At 42.8% G+C, this 19,432-nt stretch overlaps 1 pseudogene; it reads right to left on the minus strand.

The window, feature by feature from the left end:
• Window positions 1-4,877: 4,877 nt before the first annotated feature.
• Window positions 4,878-9,711, minus strand: LOC125555072 (annotated as a pseudogene).
• Window positions 9,712-19,432: the final 9,721 nt, after the last annotated feature.

Raw genomic sequence — 19,432 nt, forward strand, 5'->3', positions numbered from 1 at the left:
TCTTCATCGGAGAGCTGGAGTTTTGAATGTCGCAGTGGGTCATCAACACTGTCAGTATACTCGCACATCAAACTGGAGCGCTGACTAAGGGGCAGTATGCTCCATGATATCCAACAGCGAGCGAGATCAACCCCTGTTAAACCGTTGGCCATAAAGGCTCTGAGCTTTGACAGCTGGGGAGCATATTTGCTTCTCTCCTGGGCAGTCAATCTTTGAGGAAAAGGGTGTGTATTGCTGAGCCGCTCCGGACGAAAGCCAGGCAAGGGATTCTCACCAGCAGGGAAGGTGTCTTTGCAGTAGAATCATGTCTGATTCCACTCCTTGGGGTGACTGTGCAGCTTGGCGTGAGGGTATGTGACCTCTTTCCTTTTCTGAATCGCCATGCCACCCAACTCCGTATTAGAGCCATCAGTAAACTCAGTACGGCGGTTTAGATGGAAAAGGTCTCTGAACAATTCCACTGTGGGCTCCTCTTGAAAGAACACCTCACAGAGCACTTGGAAGTGGCACATATTTGTAACAGAGTTGGGGCCAGTGTCTTGCGAATGGAGTTGGAAATCGGCTAAAACATCCCGGTAAAATTTAGAACCGGGCGGCTTAAAGCCCCGGGCTAAGTGATCTACGAAAACAACAACCTCTCCTTCTCGAGGTGTGGGAGGGCATTCTTTGCCAGGAGCCCTCCAATGGATGGTATCTTTGCTGCCTAAAGCGCCAATCAGGACTAAATTGTCCAATTGATCCTCTGTGACGCGAGAAGGAACCCAATTGCACTCATATACTTGCTTGTCCATGATGGAATCTACAAGGTAGAAGATCCCGGTTCAAAAATGCATTTGATCAAGGTATGTTGGTATGGGCACTGTTAAACCGGAGACAGAACTATCTGAACCGGAGTTTCATGAAGCAACCAACATCTGGCGGTTCAACAAGGGGACTAATGGCATATACCGGTTTGGAAAATTTTCTATAAGGTTAAACCGCCTGATCTAAGCATTGAAAAGCTGAGATGGCGAATGGACAAGTACACACAAACAGGTTTCACAAGATTTCTTTATAGCATTGGATCTGAAGCAAGTTCAGAGAAGAGATAAATACTTAGAGGTTCAAAGGAGCAGTACCGAACCAATGAGCAAAACGTTCATATAGACCCATGGTTTGAGATGCATAAGTAAAGGCGAAGGTCAAAAAACTATCATTGCACAGAATAAAGATTTGCGGATTCATCTAAAGATCTATTGTATGAGCAAGAGGCAGACGATGAACACTGAAGAACTGCGAAACCCTAGGCCAGATCTGCGGGGGAAAAGATAGAAGATTTACCGGAGCTGAGGAAGATGCGGAAGGTTGCCGCGATGTTCTGGTGCGCTCAGGTTGATGCAGCGGCCAAGGATGAGGCAGAGGTCGACGGCGGCGGCGGAGCTCCGAGGCTGGCGACGCGAGGAAGATGAAGAAGGCACGGAAGGAGAAAAGAAATGACCCTTCGGTCCTATTTATAAGGCGAAAGAACATGAGTCAGGCGCGACAATCAAGGGGCCACAAAACGGAGCTGTCGCCTCGATTTCCGCCGATCTATTAAACAAAGAAGCATAATGGATAGCTTCGTTATGACAGGTGACGTCACTCAGGTTTACAGCAATCAGAGAAGATGACATCATGGCGGTTTACCAATTTATAAGAAGATGTTGAAGATGAAGCTTTTATTAAAGGATTGACATGAAACCGTTCAAATCAATCTGGGGCCTAATGTTGGGGATATTACTACTGGGCGTAAACCGGCCTATCTCGGCCGGGTTAACTTCGTCAGTAGTTAAGTAAGTTAAAGCCCAAGAAGACAGGAGGGCTCAAGGCCCATGGTCGGCTCAAGGCCTGCAGCCGTAAACCGGCGTTAGTAGTTAACCTGTATTGTAAGTTAGGAATAAGAAGAGACCAAACCGGACACATCTATGAGCCGGTATTGGGACTCCGTAAGCCGACGAGAGTCACCCGTGTATATAAGGGGACGACCCGGCGGTGGTTCAAGGACAACAGAGAACAACTCGAGACATAGGCGAAGCTTGTTTGCTCCCTAGTCATCGAAACCCCATCAATTCCATCACAACTAGACGTAGGCTTTTACCTTCATCGAAGGGGTCGAACTAGTATAAACTCTCTTGCGTCCTTATGTCCGCTTTAACCCCTTCAAGCTAACCCGTCGCGATGGCTCCACGACTAAGTCCTTTCTCTAGGACATCTGCCGTGACAAAACCACGACAGGTAGCATGGCCACAGCGGAGCATATCATCCTGCTTGAGTCCCCCTTCTCTAAAGAGGAGATCAAAATTGTTGTATTTGGCTCTTATGCTGAGGGGCCCTGGCCCTGATGGTTTTCCTTCTCTTTTTTACCAACACTTTTGGGATCTTATAAAAATGATCTATTTGCTCTTTAAAGAGAGTAGGAAAGAGGAGAACTTGATCTATATAGACTTAACCTCTCGCTCTTGACCTTGGTTCCTAAAGAGTCCAATGTAGTGACCATGGATAGATTTAGACCTCTTGCTATGATTAACTGTAGTTTTAAAAAAATTGTGAAGTGTGCCACCAATAGGTTTGGCCCTGCAATGATTTAATTTCTCCCAACTAGTGCTTTCATGCAAGGGTGGTTTATCTTAGAAAGTATTGTGTCAGCTCATGAGATAGTTCATGTTGTTGCCAGCAATAAACTGGTTGGTTTTGTTTTTAAGGTTGATTATGAAAAAGCTTATGACATGATTAGTAGAAATTTTTTGCTTAGAATGTTGGGGAGGAGAGGATTTGGCCCAAAGTGGATGCACAACTTGAATCTCTTCTTCATAATGGTTTTGTAGGTGTCAGAATTAATGGTACCGATAGTGATTTTTCATTGCTGGGAAGGGTGCTAGGCAGGGGGGCCCTATCTCCCCCCTGTTGTTTAATTTAGTAGCTGATGTATTCACTAGAATGTTGAAGAAAGCTGTTGATAATGATTTGATTGCTGGGGTTTTCCCCCCTTCCTATCCAGCTGGTGTGATAAGCATGCAATATGCTAATGACACCTTACTCTTTTTAGATGATAACATTGATCATGCTAGAAATCTGAAATGGCTGCTCTCTTGCTTTGAGCACCTCTCTGGCATGAGGATTAATTTCCATAAGTGTGACTTAGTCCCTATCAATATTAATAGTGAAGTGGCTGCTTTTGCTCAAACATTAGGATGTAAGCTCAGTTCTTTCCCCCGTTAAGTATCTTGGTGCCCCTCTCCATCATAGCAAGGTGAGAAGAGAGGATCTTCAACCTTTGGTTGATAAAATCATTAAAAGGGGTGCTGGATGGAGAGGAGGCCCCTCTCTTTTGGCAAGAGACTTGTTTTAGTTCAAGCTTGCCTAGCCATTATTCCTTCTTACTTAATGGGTTTTATTAAATTTCCTAAATGGGTTATTAAGCTTATTAACTCCCAACTAGCCCATTGCTTTTGGGATGACTACGAAGGTCACCACAAATACCATTTAGCATCTTGGGGCTCCCTCACTATGAGAAAAGAATTTGGGGTTTTGGTATTACAGATATAGTTGATATGAATTTGTGACTATTAGCTTCTTTGGTTAGTAGATATCACAAGGATAATGGGAAAAATTGGAAAGACATCATTGATGCCAAGCACAATACCCAAGATCCAAATTTATTTGCCTGTGTTTCTACTGGCACTTCCCCTTTTTGGAAAGTGTTCTTTAGGCTGCTAAAGCCTCTAAATTTGGTTTCTCTTGGAACATAGGCAATGGCAAAAAGCTAGGTTTTTGGAGGACCACTGGTTTGGTTCTGCTCCTCTAGCTACTCAATATTGGGAGCTTTATTCTCTTACTACTGAGCAAAATCTAACTGTTGGTACAGTTTGGGATGGCACTGACTTGAAAATTACCTTTAGGGGATGCTTCCTTGAAAATCTTCTAATGTTGTGGTTTGAACTGCTTGAGATTGCTAAATCTATTATCCTTTCCAACGAGGAAGACACTTTAGTCTGGAACCTCAATTCTAGAGGAGTATATATTGTGAAATCCTTTTATAAAATAGTAAACTTCAGAGGGGTGCTCCCTGTGAATACCCCAGCTGTCTGGTCTATTAAAATCCCTGCTAGGAACCATATATTTCTCTGGTTGTTCGCTAACAACAAGCTATTGACCAAAGATAATCTGTAGAAAAGACAGGAAGTCCCTGATCCTACCTGTGTTTTCTGCACTGAACTTGAATCCTACCACCATCTATTTTTAGTTGTGTTGTTTCCTTGGAGTTCTGGAGAACTGTTGCCAAGTTAACTGGTTTTAGAGGAGAGATCAATATGATGTCCTTCTCAGATTGCTGGTCTAGGGGTGATAGTTTTGCTGCTATTAATATTATTCATGCAGCTGGCCTTTGGGCTATCTGGAATTTAAGAAATGAGATGGTTTTCAACCACACCACGTGGTCTGCTTTGCAGGCTATTTGGCGCAAGACGGCAAGACCACGATGAGCCTTATGTTATGGGAGATGCTATCCTTCGACCGTGTCAAGCTTCATCTACAAAAGGTGGCTCAAGAACTGGAACAATTGTCAAGAGACCCACCACTACTGTTGTGGCCGGACCCAGGCTGAAAGTGGCCAGGCTCCTGAAGACCTGTCTTCTCACTTTATGACGTAGTGGGAGCTGTTGTTTGCTGGAGACGTCCACAATGCACAATCAGTCTCCTACTGCTACATGTAGTTTTGGGGCCTCAGTTTGCTCGCGTTTCTGCCACTTATGTATCAGCACTAGTGGTTGGGGCGCCACCTGGTGGCACCTCTTGAGGCGGAATTGTGCGTACTAATCAAGCTGTTGTATTTGAGGCAAGATTATGCGCACTAATCAAACGGTCATATTTGTTAACATGTCAATAATAAATTCAGTTACATGATCTTTTCAACCATGTGAAAGTTTCCAAACTTGAACCGAACAGATAGTTGTACAAGTAATAAAGGAACTAGTTATTACAATGTCTGTCTGACAGTACCTAGAAGTACTATATGTCAACGGAGTTGTTCCTGGAATTCCACGGACTCTTCTTCACAAATGAACAAAATGTAAATACACATAAAACTTGAAGGAGGAAGTAACTAAAATTGTGTGATAATAAGTTCTGGAAGAAGAAATTTGATCCTGCATGCACAAAAACAAATTCCAATCTCAAGGAACAATGTAAGAGGCAGTTTCAACATTGATATACCAGTTTTAGCTTAACACGCCTACAAACAATCACATTTAAAATTGGCTGATTATAACTCTATATGTTTTCTTTAATCCGGTACTTGCTTTCAGAGATCATTATTAGTTTTACTAATCATGAGTAAGTAGAGGCATCAGCGTCACCAATCAATATTTTAGTTAATAAACCATGAAATGAAAAAGGTTAATTTGCTCCCTCCAAGAAACATCATAGTTTAAACCATGTTCACACACACACCATCTAAACATATGTGAGGCCTCTTGATTCAGTTTTGATGAGCTGTGTACAGAGAAGAAAATAGTGAAGATTAACCTGGGAATAACCTAATGTCATCATGCAACTTTTCTCGCTAGACCACACCTTGATCTAAACTCGACTAAGTTATTCAAACATAGATGAACTAACACAATGAATCATAGATGACTGCTTTGCTAATATCACCACCACATTGTAGGAAGCAATCTAGTGGAGTCAAATGTGGCAGTGATGTTAGCCAAACGAGAAGCAATCTGTCTGACAAACAAACAATCAGTAAAAATATGTATTCATTTGTATGAACAACCAGATAGTGAATTAGTGTGAGGTGTTTCCATATGAGAATAAAATCAAGCAATACTAATAATGTATTGAAGCAAAAACTAGGTTGATGAAATTCTCATTGAAAGTTAGGTTGACAGCGAAAATATTTAATTAGCAAACAAAGATGAAAGAAAAACAGAAGAGAATGGTCAGCATATGGCTATTATTTAGAAGTGTCTAAACAATAAAAGAAGGATCACAAATGCAACTCTACTGGTGTTTCCTTTTGTAAGGCATGTAACATCCAACAGAAGTAATATTCTTTACACTGCCTTTAATGTAAAATATGACACCATGTGGAAGTTAATTTCCATTACAAATGGTAATTGAACTTTTCCTTTTAGTAGTGTAATTTTCAGAGAAAAGGGAGATAATTCAGAGTAGGGCCACTCATAATGGGATCAAACTGAGCGGCTGCCAGGTTGGTCTTGAGATTCCTTAGCACTAACAAGTTCTGCACGACCATACCATACTGAATCATTTTTCAGAGAAAATGATGAATGAACGAAGCAAAATTAACTGGGATGCACACACATGAGGATTGTGTCTCTACAATCGTCTTCGATTTTCCTGTGTCTCTATAATATGAAAAACAAAAGATACATTTGAGCATATAAATTCTAGAAGTTTGATTCCTTATATTCAGGAACATATTTAATTTAAACCTCAGATTCATCATCAGCAATAATAATGCCTCCTCATTCTTCTATATACTATGGTGGGCCAGCAGTCCTATAAAACAAATGAGCAATTTATAGAATTGTGTGCATGTAAGTAAATTAGTATGGAGTAACAAAGTGCAACGCATGTTTAAAATGATTAATGTTTGTTACTTTTCTGAATAATCACATACTATATGCAGTAATGAAAATGTAAACAGATAAAGTGATTGAATATCGAAAGCATACATGGACCACAAATCTTTGAAAAAATTAAATCGAAGGACCAACATGTTCACAAGCTATGGAACATTGTTCTTCACCAAAATTTTACTGCATCTAATTTCTTTTCTTTTTCTTTCATAAACCTGAACAATTGTGACAATCATGACATTCAGGAAAATGTTAGAGAAATAGAAGGAGTGAAGAGACATGAAAGTGTGGGCAGGCATAATCAAAAGGAGAGAGGGAGGAGGAGCTTCCGCTGGTACATATAGAAAGCAAGAGAATAAAGAGGCTCTTCCCCTCAGTTCACTTCTTCCCTGTCCCTGTCCTCTTCCCTTGCCCACACTACCCTGCTCTTCCCTTGATATGGAGGATCCCTGCAAAAGCAACTAAGAATAAAATCATCTTTGATGATATAGTGAATACGGATCAAGACTGAATCACCACCAAAATAGATTTTTGGGAGGGGGCTGGGAGAGAGAAAAGACATGAGCAGTGCAACATATACATGTTCCCCATGTGAGCAGCTCACATGAGTATATGTATGGTTCCTTTGCTTTCTATAGTTAAAAGTACACTAGTGCATAAGAATGCGTTGAAACTTAACTTCATATAATAAATAGATTAGGCAAAAGTGAACGCTCACTTCAACTACATGGTAATAGCTAAGACAATGCATATCAGGGTATTGTCTCTGCTCCTTTTGAGGAATCTGTAATGTGCAAATAAATGGAGCCAGCGTGCATAGTCTTGAGTTTTGCATGTTTGAAAAATGGACATGAAATTTTATAGAGTGCTAAATTCTTCAGACTACCAAATACTTGTACACAAACATTCCAACAAACATCTCATGTGCACTTGCAAAGAAAAATACACCCAGAAAATCTTGCAAACACGGCAAGAAATTTCCAATCAAAAAAACATGGCAAGAAATCCAGTGAAATAAAGCAAACAGAGATGGATATCTAAACTACGCCTGCAGGAGTTCGGCGCTAGACCCAAACTGATAGTATCACTCAGATAATAGTACTATTTTTGATATGCTGAATACAAATAGAACACACAGAATTAGATATTGGTTCTGAATAAAGATGTGGCTTTCATATAACATCATACACTAAATAGATCGAAAGTTACCTCCTTTTAACATTTGATTTCTCTATATCTTGGAAGTCCCATCAACATTGTTCCCCTGTTAGAATACACAAGAGGCAAAGGCATAGTGTATTATCAGCAGATCAACAAGAATAACCGTTAACCAAAGGACTTGTGCCAACTTGAAATGTGTGCAAGAAGTGAATGTGAATGGATGAACTCATACTCCTAGAGCAACCACAGTTGCTGGAACATTTAACAGGAACATCTTCAGGTAGTCAACGGTCAGGTCGTTGTAAATCTGCGCCATGTTTCTTTATGTTCAGAGTAGAGCCACAAGGAGGCCGGCACTTACTTTTACCATATACGAGTGGTGAAATAAGTGTAAAATCGCAGCAGCATTTTTGGTGGTTTAATTTCAGAGTTTGGCACATGATGTAAAGTGGGTTTGTTCACTAATTTCAGACATACTGCATATGGCAATGGGGGGTTACTTGAATGTGAATCAATGCAAACATATAACATAATGGAAATGTTATAACAGAGTATCTCCACTGTATGATTTTGGATCACACTCACCATCCGACTCCGTAGACTGCACCTCGGACCTTCCGTCACGATGTCGCTTCCGTCTTCCTAGTAAAGGCAGCAGCCAGAAGGGAAAACTCAATCACGAGAACATCATTTGAAATGTATGCATTACCATTACGTTACACGGAGGACACGAGGAGCATAATACCCTGACGAGCAGAGTATGTCTGACAGTGTGTGGTTTTGAATGTTTAACTGAATTTTTGTTGGCATTTCCTTATCTCATTCAAAACTGAAACGCTATGGAATCATATCCTAGGTTGGGGCTACCTTGAGTCTGATCTTGAGCTCGTCGAATTCGGCGTCGGACATGATGGGGTTGCCGGCGATGTAGGCCATGGAGGCTTCCAACAGCCTCTACTCATCGATGCCTGAAAACACCAGGAAAATGGACAGAGGTTTGAAATTTCAATCATACAATAGTTGGAAATTTCAATCATACAACAGAGGTTTGTAATCAGTTTAGTAAGCTCCTACATAGCATGACGATGTTGCTGCCTTCCCACATGAGCTCCTCCTTGAGGTTGTCAAACTCCTCGTTGGACATGATGGCCTTCTAATCATAGTAGGAGGACTGCACAAGAGTACATTTGTACATGATGGCCTTCTGATCGTAGTAGAAGAGTAGAGTAATCGATCGAGACATGAAAAAGGTGAATCAGATGTACGCACTCGCGGGGCTCGTAGGAGCTCCTGCTCCATCTCCCCGATGTTCTTCTTCTTCTTGCCATTGATGCTGCAATAGGGGAGCACGTTGCCGTTCACCACCTTGTCCTCATGCTGCTGCACCTTTCCTTGCTGCTCGGTGGCACGCGGCCGGAGGAGGAGGAGCGCCTGGCGGCAGTGGCCCGAAGCGCACGCCGTGACGGGCAACGCGATGGGCGCGGGAGGAGGAGAAGGCGGGCGGGCCTGGAGGAGAGGGACAGCGGGTGGGACACTGGTGAGAGCGCAACCACCTCGGCGGCCATGGTCGGTCCCTGCCTTCCTCTCCTCTGCTTCCACACCACCGTCCTCCAGCCTGCTACCACCTCTTCTGGTTTATGTGGTCTCTCTCTCTCTCTATCCATTCATGTGCTTGGTCCACGCGTCCAGGTAGTTCGCCATGGCTTGCTGCTCCAACCCCGAGTAGCTCCCAAATCTTTAATGGTCTACTGCATCAGGGGAGAAACAAAGGAGAAGAGACAAAGGGGAAGAGAAAGAAAACAGATGCTGGGAAGACAAAGGAGAAGAAGTGGGCACGTCGGAGAGCATGGCTGTGTGGTCCCTGGACCAGCTCTGCCTTCGTTCTCCCGCTCCTCTCCCTCGCACCCTTCCGCTCCACCGCTTGTCTCCCACCTGTCAGGCCCCTGACTGAAGTTCAGACAGTAAGATCAATTCTTCGTCGTCGGATCGTCATCCTACAGCCAGCCGCTCGCGTACCGCTTCGCGCCTGGAGGAGCTCGTCCCCGTCGTCGATCATGGATCCAACGGCTATCGGCCTTCGTCTAGTCACTGTTACTTTTCCGGCACCTTTGCCTGTCGCTTATCCCTTTCTGTTTTTACCTTCAGTAAATTGTAATGGCTTTAAACCCAGGACTAGCCCGAGTTGGGGCAGAAAAGTTGTAGAGGGTTGAACCCTAGGCCGCCGTGTTCCGGCTGGCTCGCTATCGTCCGCTGTGGCGGTGCAAACCCTAGCAATTGGCCCCTGCGATTTCCCTCTGAATTTCCTCTGTTCCACTCTGAATTCGACTAGTGACCTCGCACTGCAATTCGGGTCTAACAATTGGTATCAAGAGCCAGCGATCCTCGGAGGCGTGTGAGATCGGGATCGAAGTAGGTTGGGGTCTTGGCCCTGGTAAAATTCCTCTGTCATCTTGATCTCCGGCGGCAGCGTACTCGGGCGGCGTTGGTGGCCGTGGTTGCTGCAGAACTCTTCTCCAGTCTAAAATCCCACCCAACCCACCCTTCTAGAACACCAGCGGCGGCGTGGCGTGGCGGCGGTGCTGGCGGCGGCAGGAACGTATACTTCAAGCTCGGGTTGCAGCTCTGCTGTGGTAAAATCCCCTGCTTGTGGTGTTCGTTCAGTTCTTGTTCGAATTGGTGTCGAAGCTCCTTGCTTTGTGTAAAACCTTTTCGATCTGATGGTCAAACCTTCGGAATCCCAAGTAACTGAGGAGTTGGAAATGGATTCCCTTCAATTGGACATCAAGGCCTTGCAGCATGATAGAGATCTGGATAGAAAGGAATTTCAGGAATTTCAGTCTGTTGTCAACAAAAACTTCGCGGATGTGCAGAAATCTCTGTTGGAGATGCAGTCTTCCCTCACTCACCTCATTACTGCCCTTACCACACAGGAGCAACCACCGAACACACCTCCAGCCGGTCAAGGCAGTGTTCACCAAATTACTCCCCAAGCTCCCTTGAGAAACCCTGCAAAACTAGTTCATTCACCCAATGCCTTAGGCTCTGCTGTACTCCATCACGTTCACACTGGCAAGGAATTAAATTTAGATGGAACTCAGAAGCAGCCCTACAGGCATCCTAATTTTGGAGCTGCCAAGCAGCAGCCAGTTGCTCAGGAGAACAGAACCTGTTTTGCAGGCTCCTGCTGACAATCAACTGGTAGATCTGGAACAAGATGGAGAAATCTGCGATGGGGGTCACAGAAGGACTCAAAAAGCCCAAACATTAGTAAAGCCTGCTAAGATGAATATTCCTAAGTTTGAAGGAGAAAACACTGATTCATGGATCCAGACCATGGATCTATACTTTGACGCTGCTAGGACACCACCTGAAACTAAAATAGAAATAGTAGTTTCTTACCTCAAAGGGCCAGCAATGGAGTGGTGGAGAGGCACTGGTTACATTGCTGCTACAATGCCTTGGTATCGATTTTGCAGATATGTGGGAGATAGATTTTCAGAAACTTCCATTTGTGATAATGTCAGAAACTCCCATGCTCTCACTCAGACAGGTTCTGTCAAGGAATATGTCCTACAATTTGAACACAGCATGAACCTTATGAGAAGAGATAACCCAGCTTTGCCTGATTCTTATTACATGAATAGTTTCATATTTGGCCTCACTGACAGCATACAACATTATATCCAATGTCATGAGCCTCCTAATTTGCAAAAAGCCATTTGGTTGGCTAGGAGATTGGAACAAGCTCAGCCCCCAAAAAGGCCTGTTTTCCAGCAACAACAACATCTGCCTGTGAAAAGACAAGTGCAGTTTGTTCCCAACAGACCTCAAAACATCTCTCCCTCTGCTGTTATTGAACAGGCCAGACAGAAAGGAGTTTGCTATAAATGCAATGAAAAGTGGTTTCCTGGACATAGAAAAGTGTGTAAAATGAGCCAGCAGAACCAAGTGCAAGCACTCCAAACTCAAATACCAGATCATGCCGATATAATATATTTTACAGATTATGATGAAGATGGGGATGAGCCTCCCCCTGAACCCCCTGAGCAATAGTTGGAAATTTCAATGCATGCTGTAATGGGTTTGAGCATCAAGAAATATACCTTCACAATAGCTATTCAGATCAACAACTGCACTGCAATGGCATTAGTGGACAGTGGTAGTACTGCCACTTTTATCTCTGCAAATTTGGCTGAGAGGACTAAGTGTGTGTTGCAACCTACAACTAAAGTAAGAGTGGTGGTTGCTAATGGGGGCTATTTATGGACTGAAAGTGTAGTCAAGGACTGTACATTTAATATTCAAGGAAATGAATTACAGTCTGACTTCAGAGTTCTTCAATTGCAAGGTTATGATATGATATTAGGAGCTGATTGGTTATGCACAGTCAGTCCTATACTCATGGATTATGAGGAAATGTACATGGAAATTAAGTTAGCAAATGGACAGAGAGTGACATTGCTAGATGAAACCCTTCCTTCTCATGTGGAAGTGACCAGTGCTTGCAACTTCCATAGAGTTCTCGATGATGCTGTGGGTGGAGCATTTCTGTTGATCAGACCTTCTGCTCCTGAAGAAACCTTGAAGCAAGTTCCACCTAAAAACATCCAAACACTGTTGGAGGAGTATAAAGATGTTTTCCAAGAAATTACAACTCTTCCTCCAGTTAGAGCTTGTGATCACAAAATTCCTTTGGTCCCAGATGCAAAGATTGTGAACATTAGGCCTTACAGGCTCCCTCATCACCAAAAGAATGTGATGGAAGGCTTAATCAAGGAAATGATTAGTAAGAACATAATAAGGGGCAGTACTAGCCCTTATTCCTCCCCGGCCTTGCTAGTAAAGAAGAAAGATTCCAATTGGAGATTGTGCAGTGATTTCAAAAAAGTTAATGAGCAAACTGTTAAAAACAAGTACCCCCTTCCGGTCATTGAGGATTTACTGGATGAGTTGCATGGAGCTAAAATATTCTCAGAGATAGACTTAACTAGTGGATATCATCAAATCAGAATGAATAAAGCTGATATTCATAAAACTGCTTTTGCTACTCACATGGGACACTATGAATATCTAGTTATGCCTTTTGGGCTGACCAATGCTCCTGCCACTTTTCAAATGTTGATGAATACCATTCTAGCCAAATATCTAAGAAAATTTGATGAGGACATCAATACCATTGTTACACCCACAGCCCCTACTGTTACATATACTGGACCAATTACTAGAGCTCGCGCACGCCAATTAAATTACCAGGTACTTTCGTTTCTTGGTAATGATTCTAATGTTCATGAGATTATGATGCTGCCTAAATTGGATACATTTGTTTTGCTTACAAATGAAGGGCCTAGCTTGGAGAAGGATGAACATTGGAGCAAGAACACGCATGGAGTTGATGGCATGCGCAAGGGGATCAAGAACGGAGTTACAAGTGATGATTTCAGGACTTTGAAGCCGCCATAAGGAGTGCATGAAGCCTTGGACGAAATATACAAGATGCCACTTCATAATATTCGTCCATAGGCTATTCTAGGTGCTGCGTCACCTTATTAATGGGCCAGGCCCATGTAATTTCGAAATACTTAAGTATAGGCTATTTTTAGAGTCTGTATGTGTGGGGAAACAAGAGTTAGGGTTGGTTTCGGACCCCACCCTCAAGGGCCACGAAATTCCCCCCTCTTCCTCCATATATACAGCCCTTAGGGCGTCGTTAGACTTTGGGGATTTGTTTAGTTAAAAGTTAGCCATTGCAACTTCGTGTACTTCGTTTGTGTCCAACGACCAGACCAAGACGTCATAGAACCCCACCTTGATCAATAAAGCTTTCATCTTATATTCGCAATATCCCGATTGCAATCTCAGTTTCTTGCTTGTTCTTCGTTTGCTCGCAGGAAACAGACCCTCGTGGTCAGGTTGATCGTGCTCCGGCGTGGTCAATAACCCTCGGAAGTTGGTTTAGCGATTGCTAAGGCGCGACGTCTCGCACGTTCGTAGTCGGATCGTCAAGGTCGACTCCCACAGAAAACGATAGCCACCATCTCATCGAAACATCGGGACACCTTTGCCTCTATCAAGAGTTCCAGAGTGTGCTTTTCCCTTATTCACGTGCAGCGCCGTGATTTTGTTAGTGTTCTAGGCTCGCGTCTCTAGCACGGTCTAGCCTAGGACCAGCACAGTACCGTCGTTGAGCGTTTATTCAACTTTGCATCTCTGAATTGATTATTGCTCACCCTTTTTGCTACCATACTATAAGCCTTTCCAGCTCCACATACATCTACGTCGTGCGTTCGACTCTCCCTGGCAATCGCTCTATCCAAGCTTTTGAGAGTTTTTGACTACAACGGTTGCCGATCACCGCCTGCTGCTGGGTAAGAACTGGTAAGAATTTGAGATTTGCTTGACGGATTTGTGACACCCGCCACCACCACCACTTGTTAGTAGTCTGTAGGATCATATTCTTGTGTGTTTCTATTGCTGCTAACCATGCCAGGATCACAAGCCGACGAGACTGACTGGGAGAACTTGACGAACAAGGAGCTTCATGATACGTTTCAGCAAATGATGAATGGACAGGTGCAAGATGTGATAAACAGATTTGAAGAGGCCATGGAGAAGATAGATGGCATGGAGAAGATGTTTGAAACAAAGCTCGATAACAAGTTTGCTGAATTGCTTTCGCGTTTTCCACCACCACCACCGGCTGCTCCTGCCGCACCTCTGCAACAACAGCAACAACACCGACTACCTCCACGTCGGGAAACAGCCCTCCGCCGAGCGAGCCGTGTCCCTCTTCAGTCGGGCCAAACTGCCGATGCTGCTGTTGATACTTCTGTGGCTCCTACTGCTGATGTGGAGGAGGATGCTTATGTGGGAGATTATGAGGATGAGGTTGATCAAAATCAGAACTACGTGCCACCAACAGCACAGCAACCACCAGGTCGTCCACATGCAAATAATGGCAATGGTAGGGCTCACCCTCAGGTACGAGATCATGACCATCTCCCTAAACTAAAATTGAATATTCCACCATTTGAGGGTAGATATGTTCCTAATATATATCTTACTTGGGAGTTAGAAACTGAACAACGATTTACATGTTTACAATATCCCGAGGAGAGACGTGTTCCTGCTGCTGTTTGTGCTTTCACTAGTTTTGCATGTGTTTGGTGGTCTGAGCATTGTAGATTATATCCTATTCCGGCTACTTGGGCTGCTTTGAAAACTGCTATGCGTACTCGTTGGGTTCCACCATATTATCAACGTGAATTACTTCAAAAATTGCAGCGCTTAAGACAGGGAAAAAATTCTGTAGAAGAATATTATCAGGAATTACAAACTGGCATGATTAGATGTGGTATTGTTGAGGAGAATGAAGCTATGCTTGCACGTTTTATGGGTGGATTAAATAGAGAGATTCAAACGATTCTAGAGTATAAGGAGTATACTAATATCACTCGTTTATTCCATCTTGCTTGTAAAGCTGAACATGAAGTGCAGGATCGACAGGCATTGGCGCGGACTAACTTTTCTGCAGGTCGACCTTCATCATGGACACCACGTGCATCATCTACTTCCACACGTTCTGCTACACCGGCGCCTCCGTCGGCTGCCACCTCCAACCGTGATACAATAAAGCAGGCACAATCACCACTATCTGCCAAGAGCACACCTTCTGGGCCTGCAAAGCTCTTCTTCATCCATGGCATCAACAGGGCAAACACATGATATTATTTGTCGATGTTGCAAGGGTGGAGGTCATTATGCGAGAGAATGCCCATCTAAGCGTGTGATGATTGTTACTAAGGATGGTGGGTATGAGTCCGCTAGTGACTATGATGAGGAGACTTTGGCTCTTATTACACGTGACGAACACGGTGGAGACGATTCTGATCATGCGACGCAATACATGGCTCCTGAAGATGCTGATAGGTATGAATGTTTAGTTGCTCAACGTATTTTGAGTGTGCAGGTTACACAAGCTGAGCAAAATCAGAGGGATAATTTGTTCCATACAAAGGGAGTTGTGAAGGAACGTTCTGTTCGTGTGATCATAGATGGAGGGAGCTGCAATAACTTGGCTAGCATGGAGATGGTGGAGAAGCTATCTCTCACCACAAGACCACATCCACATCCTTACTACATCCAATGGTTCAACAACAGCGGCAAGGTTAAGGTAACACGTACTGTTCGTGTGCATTTTAGTATCTCTACATATGCTGATTATGTTGATTGTGATGTGGTACCTATGCAAGCATGTTCCTTATTACTTGGTAGACCATGGCAATTTGATAAAAATTCTGTACACCATGGTAGAAACAATCAGTATACTCTTGTTCATAACGATAAAAATATTACTTTGCTTCCTATGACTCCTGATTCCATTTTGAAAGATGATATTAATAGAGCTAATAAAGCAAAACAGGAGACAAATAAGAGTGAAAATCAGATTGTGGCAAAAGAATTTGAGCACCAAATGAAGCCTAATAATAAACCATCTAGTGTTGTTTCTGAAATTAAATTGAAAAGTGCATGTTTACTTGCCACCAAATCTGATATTGATGATCTAGATTTTAGCAAATCTGTTTGCTATGCTTTTGTGTGCAGAGAGGCATTATTTTCATTCGAGGACGTGCCTTCCTCTTTGCCTCCTGCTGTCACTAACATTTTGCAGGAGTTCGCCGACGTCTTTCCACAAGACGTGCCACCGGGATTACCACCTATTCGGGATTGAGCATCAAATTGACTTAATTCCCGGTGCATCGCTACCCAACCGTGCACCATACCGTACCAATCCAGAGGAGACGAAGGAGATTATGCGTCAAGTACAAGAACTGCTCGACAAAGGTTATATACGCGAATCCCTTAGTCCTTGTGCTGTTCCTATCATTTTAGTGCCGAAAAAGGATGGTACGTCGCGTATGTGCGTTGATTGTAGAGGCATTAATAATATTACTATTCGTTATCGTCATCCTATTCCTAGGCTAGATGATATGCTTGATGAATTGAGTGGCTCTACAATATTCTCCAAAGTTGATTTGCGTAGTGGATACCATCAAATTCGTATGAAATTGGGTGATGAATGGAAAACAGCATTTAAAACTAAGTTTGGATTATATGAGTGGTTAGTCATGCCTTTTGGGTTAACTAATGCACCTAGTACTTTCATGAGGTTAATGAACGAAGTTTTACGTGCTTTCATTGGACGATTTGTGGTAGTTTACTTTGATGACATATTGATTTATAGCAAATCTTTGGAGGAACATTTGGAACATTTACGTGCTGTTTTTATTGCTCTACGTGATGCACGTTTGTTTGGTAACCTTGGAAAGTGCACCTTTTGCACCGACCGAGTATCTTTTCTTGGCTATGTTGTTACTCCACAGGGAATTGAAGTTGATAAAGCCAAGATTGAAGCTATTGAGAGTTGGCCGCAGCCCAAAACGGTCACACAAGTGAGGAGTTTCCTTGGCCTCGCTGGTTTCTATAGGCGTTTTGTGAGAGATTTCAGCACCATTGCTGCACCTCTCAACGAGCTTACAAAGAAGGATGTGCCTTTTGTTTGGGGTACCGCACAGGAAGAAGCCTTCACGGTATTGAAAGATAAGTTGACACATGCTCCTTTACTCCAACTTCCTAATTTCAATAAGACTTTTGAGCTTGAATGTGATGCTAGTGGAATTGGATTAGGAGGTGTGTTATTACAAGATGAAAACCTGTTGCATACTTTTCTGAAAAATTGAGTGGGCCTAGTCTGAACTATTCTACTTATGATAAAGAATTATATGCTCTTGTTCGGACCTTAGAAACATGGCAACATTATTTATGGCCCAAGGAATTTGTTATACATTCTGATCATGAATCTTTGAAACACATTAAAAGTCAAGCAAAACTGAACTCGAGACATGCTAAATGGGTTGAATTCATTGAGACTTTCCCTTATGTCATTAAACACAAGAAGGGTAAAGAAAATGTTATTGCCTGATGCCTTGTCTCGTCGTTATACTATGCTTTCACAACTTGACTTTAAAATATTTGGTTTGGAGACCATCAAGGATCAATATGTTTAATGATGCTGAATTTAAAGATGTATTGCAGAATTGTAAGGAAGGGAGAACTTGGAACAAGTTCGTTCTTAACGATGGATTTGTGTTTTGTGCTAACAAGCTATGCATTCCAGCTAGCTCCGTTCGTCTTTTGTTGTTGCAGGAGGCGCATGGAGGAGGATTAATGGGACACTTTGGCGTCAAGAAGACGGAGGATATACTTGCTACACATTTCTTTTGGCCAAAGATGAGACGGGATGTTGAGCGTTTTGTTGCTCGCTGCACTACATGTCAAAGAGCTAAGTCACGACTCAATCCTCATGGTTTATATATGCCTTTGCCTGTACCTAGTGTTCCTTGGGAGGATATATCTATGGACTTTGTTTTAGGTTTACCTAGAACAAAGAAGGGGAGGGATAGCATATTTGTTGTCGTGGATAGGTTCTCGAAAATGGCACACTTTATACCATGTCATAAAAGCGATGATGCTGTTAATGTTGCTGATTTGTTCTTTCGTGAAATTATTCGCTTACATGGTGTGCCAAATACTATTGTTTTAGATCGTGATACTAAATTTCTTAGCCACTTTTGGAGATGTTTATGGGCTAAGTTGGGGACTAAGCTGCTTTTTAGTACTACTTGTCACCCCCAAACTGATGGACAAACTGAAGTAGTCAATAGAACATTGTCTACTATGCTTAGGGCTGTTTTGAAGAATAACAAGAAAATGTGGGAAGAATGCTTGCCTCATATTGAATTTGCTTATAATCGTTCATTGCATTCTACTACTAAGATGTGCCTTTTGAAATTGTGTATGGTTTCCTACCTCGTGCACCTATTGATTTGTTGCCTCTTCCATCTTCGGAGAAGGTTAATTTTGATGCTAAAGAACGTTCTGAATTGATTTTAAAAATGCATGAGTTAACTAAGGAAAACATTGAGCGTATGAATGCTAAATATAAACTTGCTGGAGATAAGGGTAGAAAACATGTTGTGTTTGCACCTGGAGATCTTGTTTGGTTACATTTGCGTAAAGATAGATTTCCTAATCTGCGCAAATCAAAGCTAATGCCACGTGCTGATGGTCCTTTTAAGGTTTTAGAGAAAATAAATGATAATGCATATAAACTTGAGCTACCTTGCAGATTTTGGGGTTAGTCCCACTTTTAATTGCAGATTTGAAGCCTTATTTGGGTGAGGAAGATGAGCTTCCGTCGAGGACGACTTCATTTCAAGAAGGGGAGGATGATGAGGACATCAATACCATTGTTACACCCACAGCCCCTACTGTTTACATATACTGGACCAATTACTAGAGCTCGCGCACGCCAATTAAATTACCAGGTACTTTCGTTTCTTGGTAATGATTCTAATGTTCATGAGATTATGATGCTGCCTAAGTTGGATACATTTGTTTTGCTTTCAAATGAAGGGCCTAGCTTGGAGAAGGATGAACATTGGAGCAAGAACACGCATGAAGTTGATGGCATGCGCAAGGGGATCAAGAACGGAGTTACAAGTGATGATTTCAGGACTTTGAAGCCGCCATAAGGAGTGCATGAAGCCATGGACGAAATATACAAGATGCCACTTCATAATATTCGTCCATAG

The sequence above is a fragment of the Triticum urartu genome, chromosome 1, assembly GCF_003073215.2.
Source record: "Triticum urartu cultivar G1812 chromosome 1, Tu2.1, whole genome shotgun sequence".
Taxonomy (NCBI): domain Eukaryota; kingdom Viridiplantae; phylum Streptophyta; class Magnoliopsida; order Poales; family Poaceae; genus Triticum; species Triticum urartu.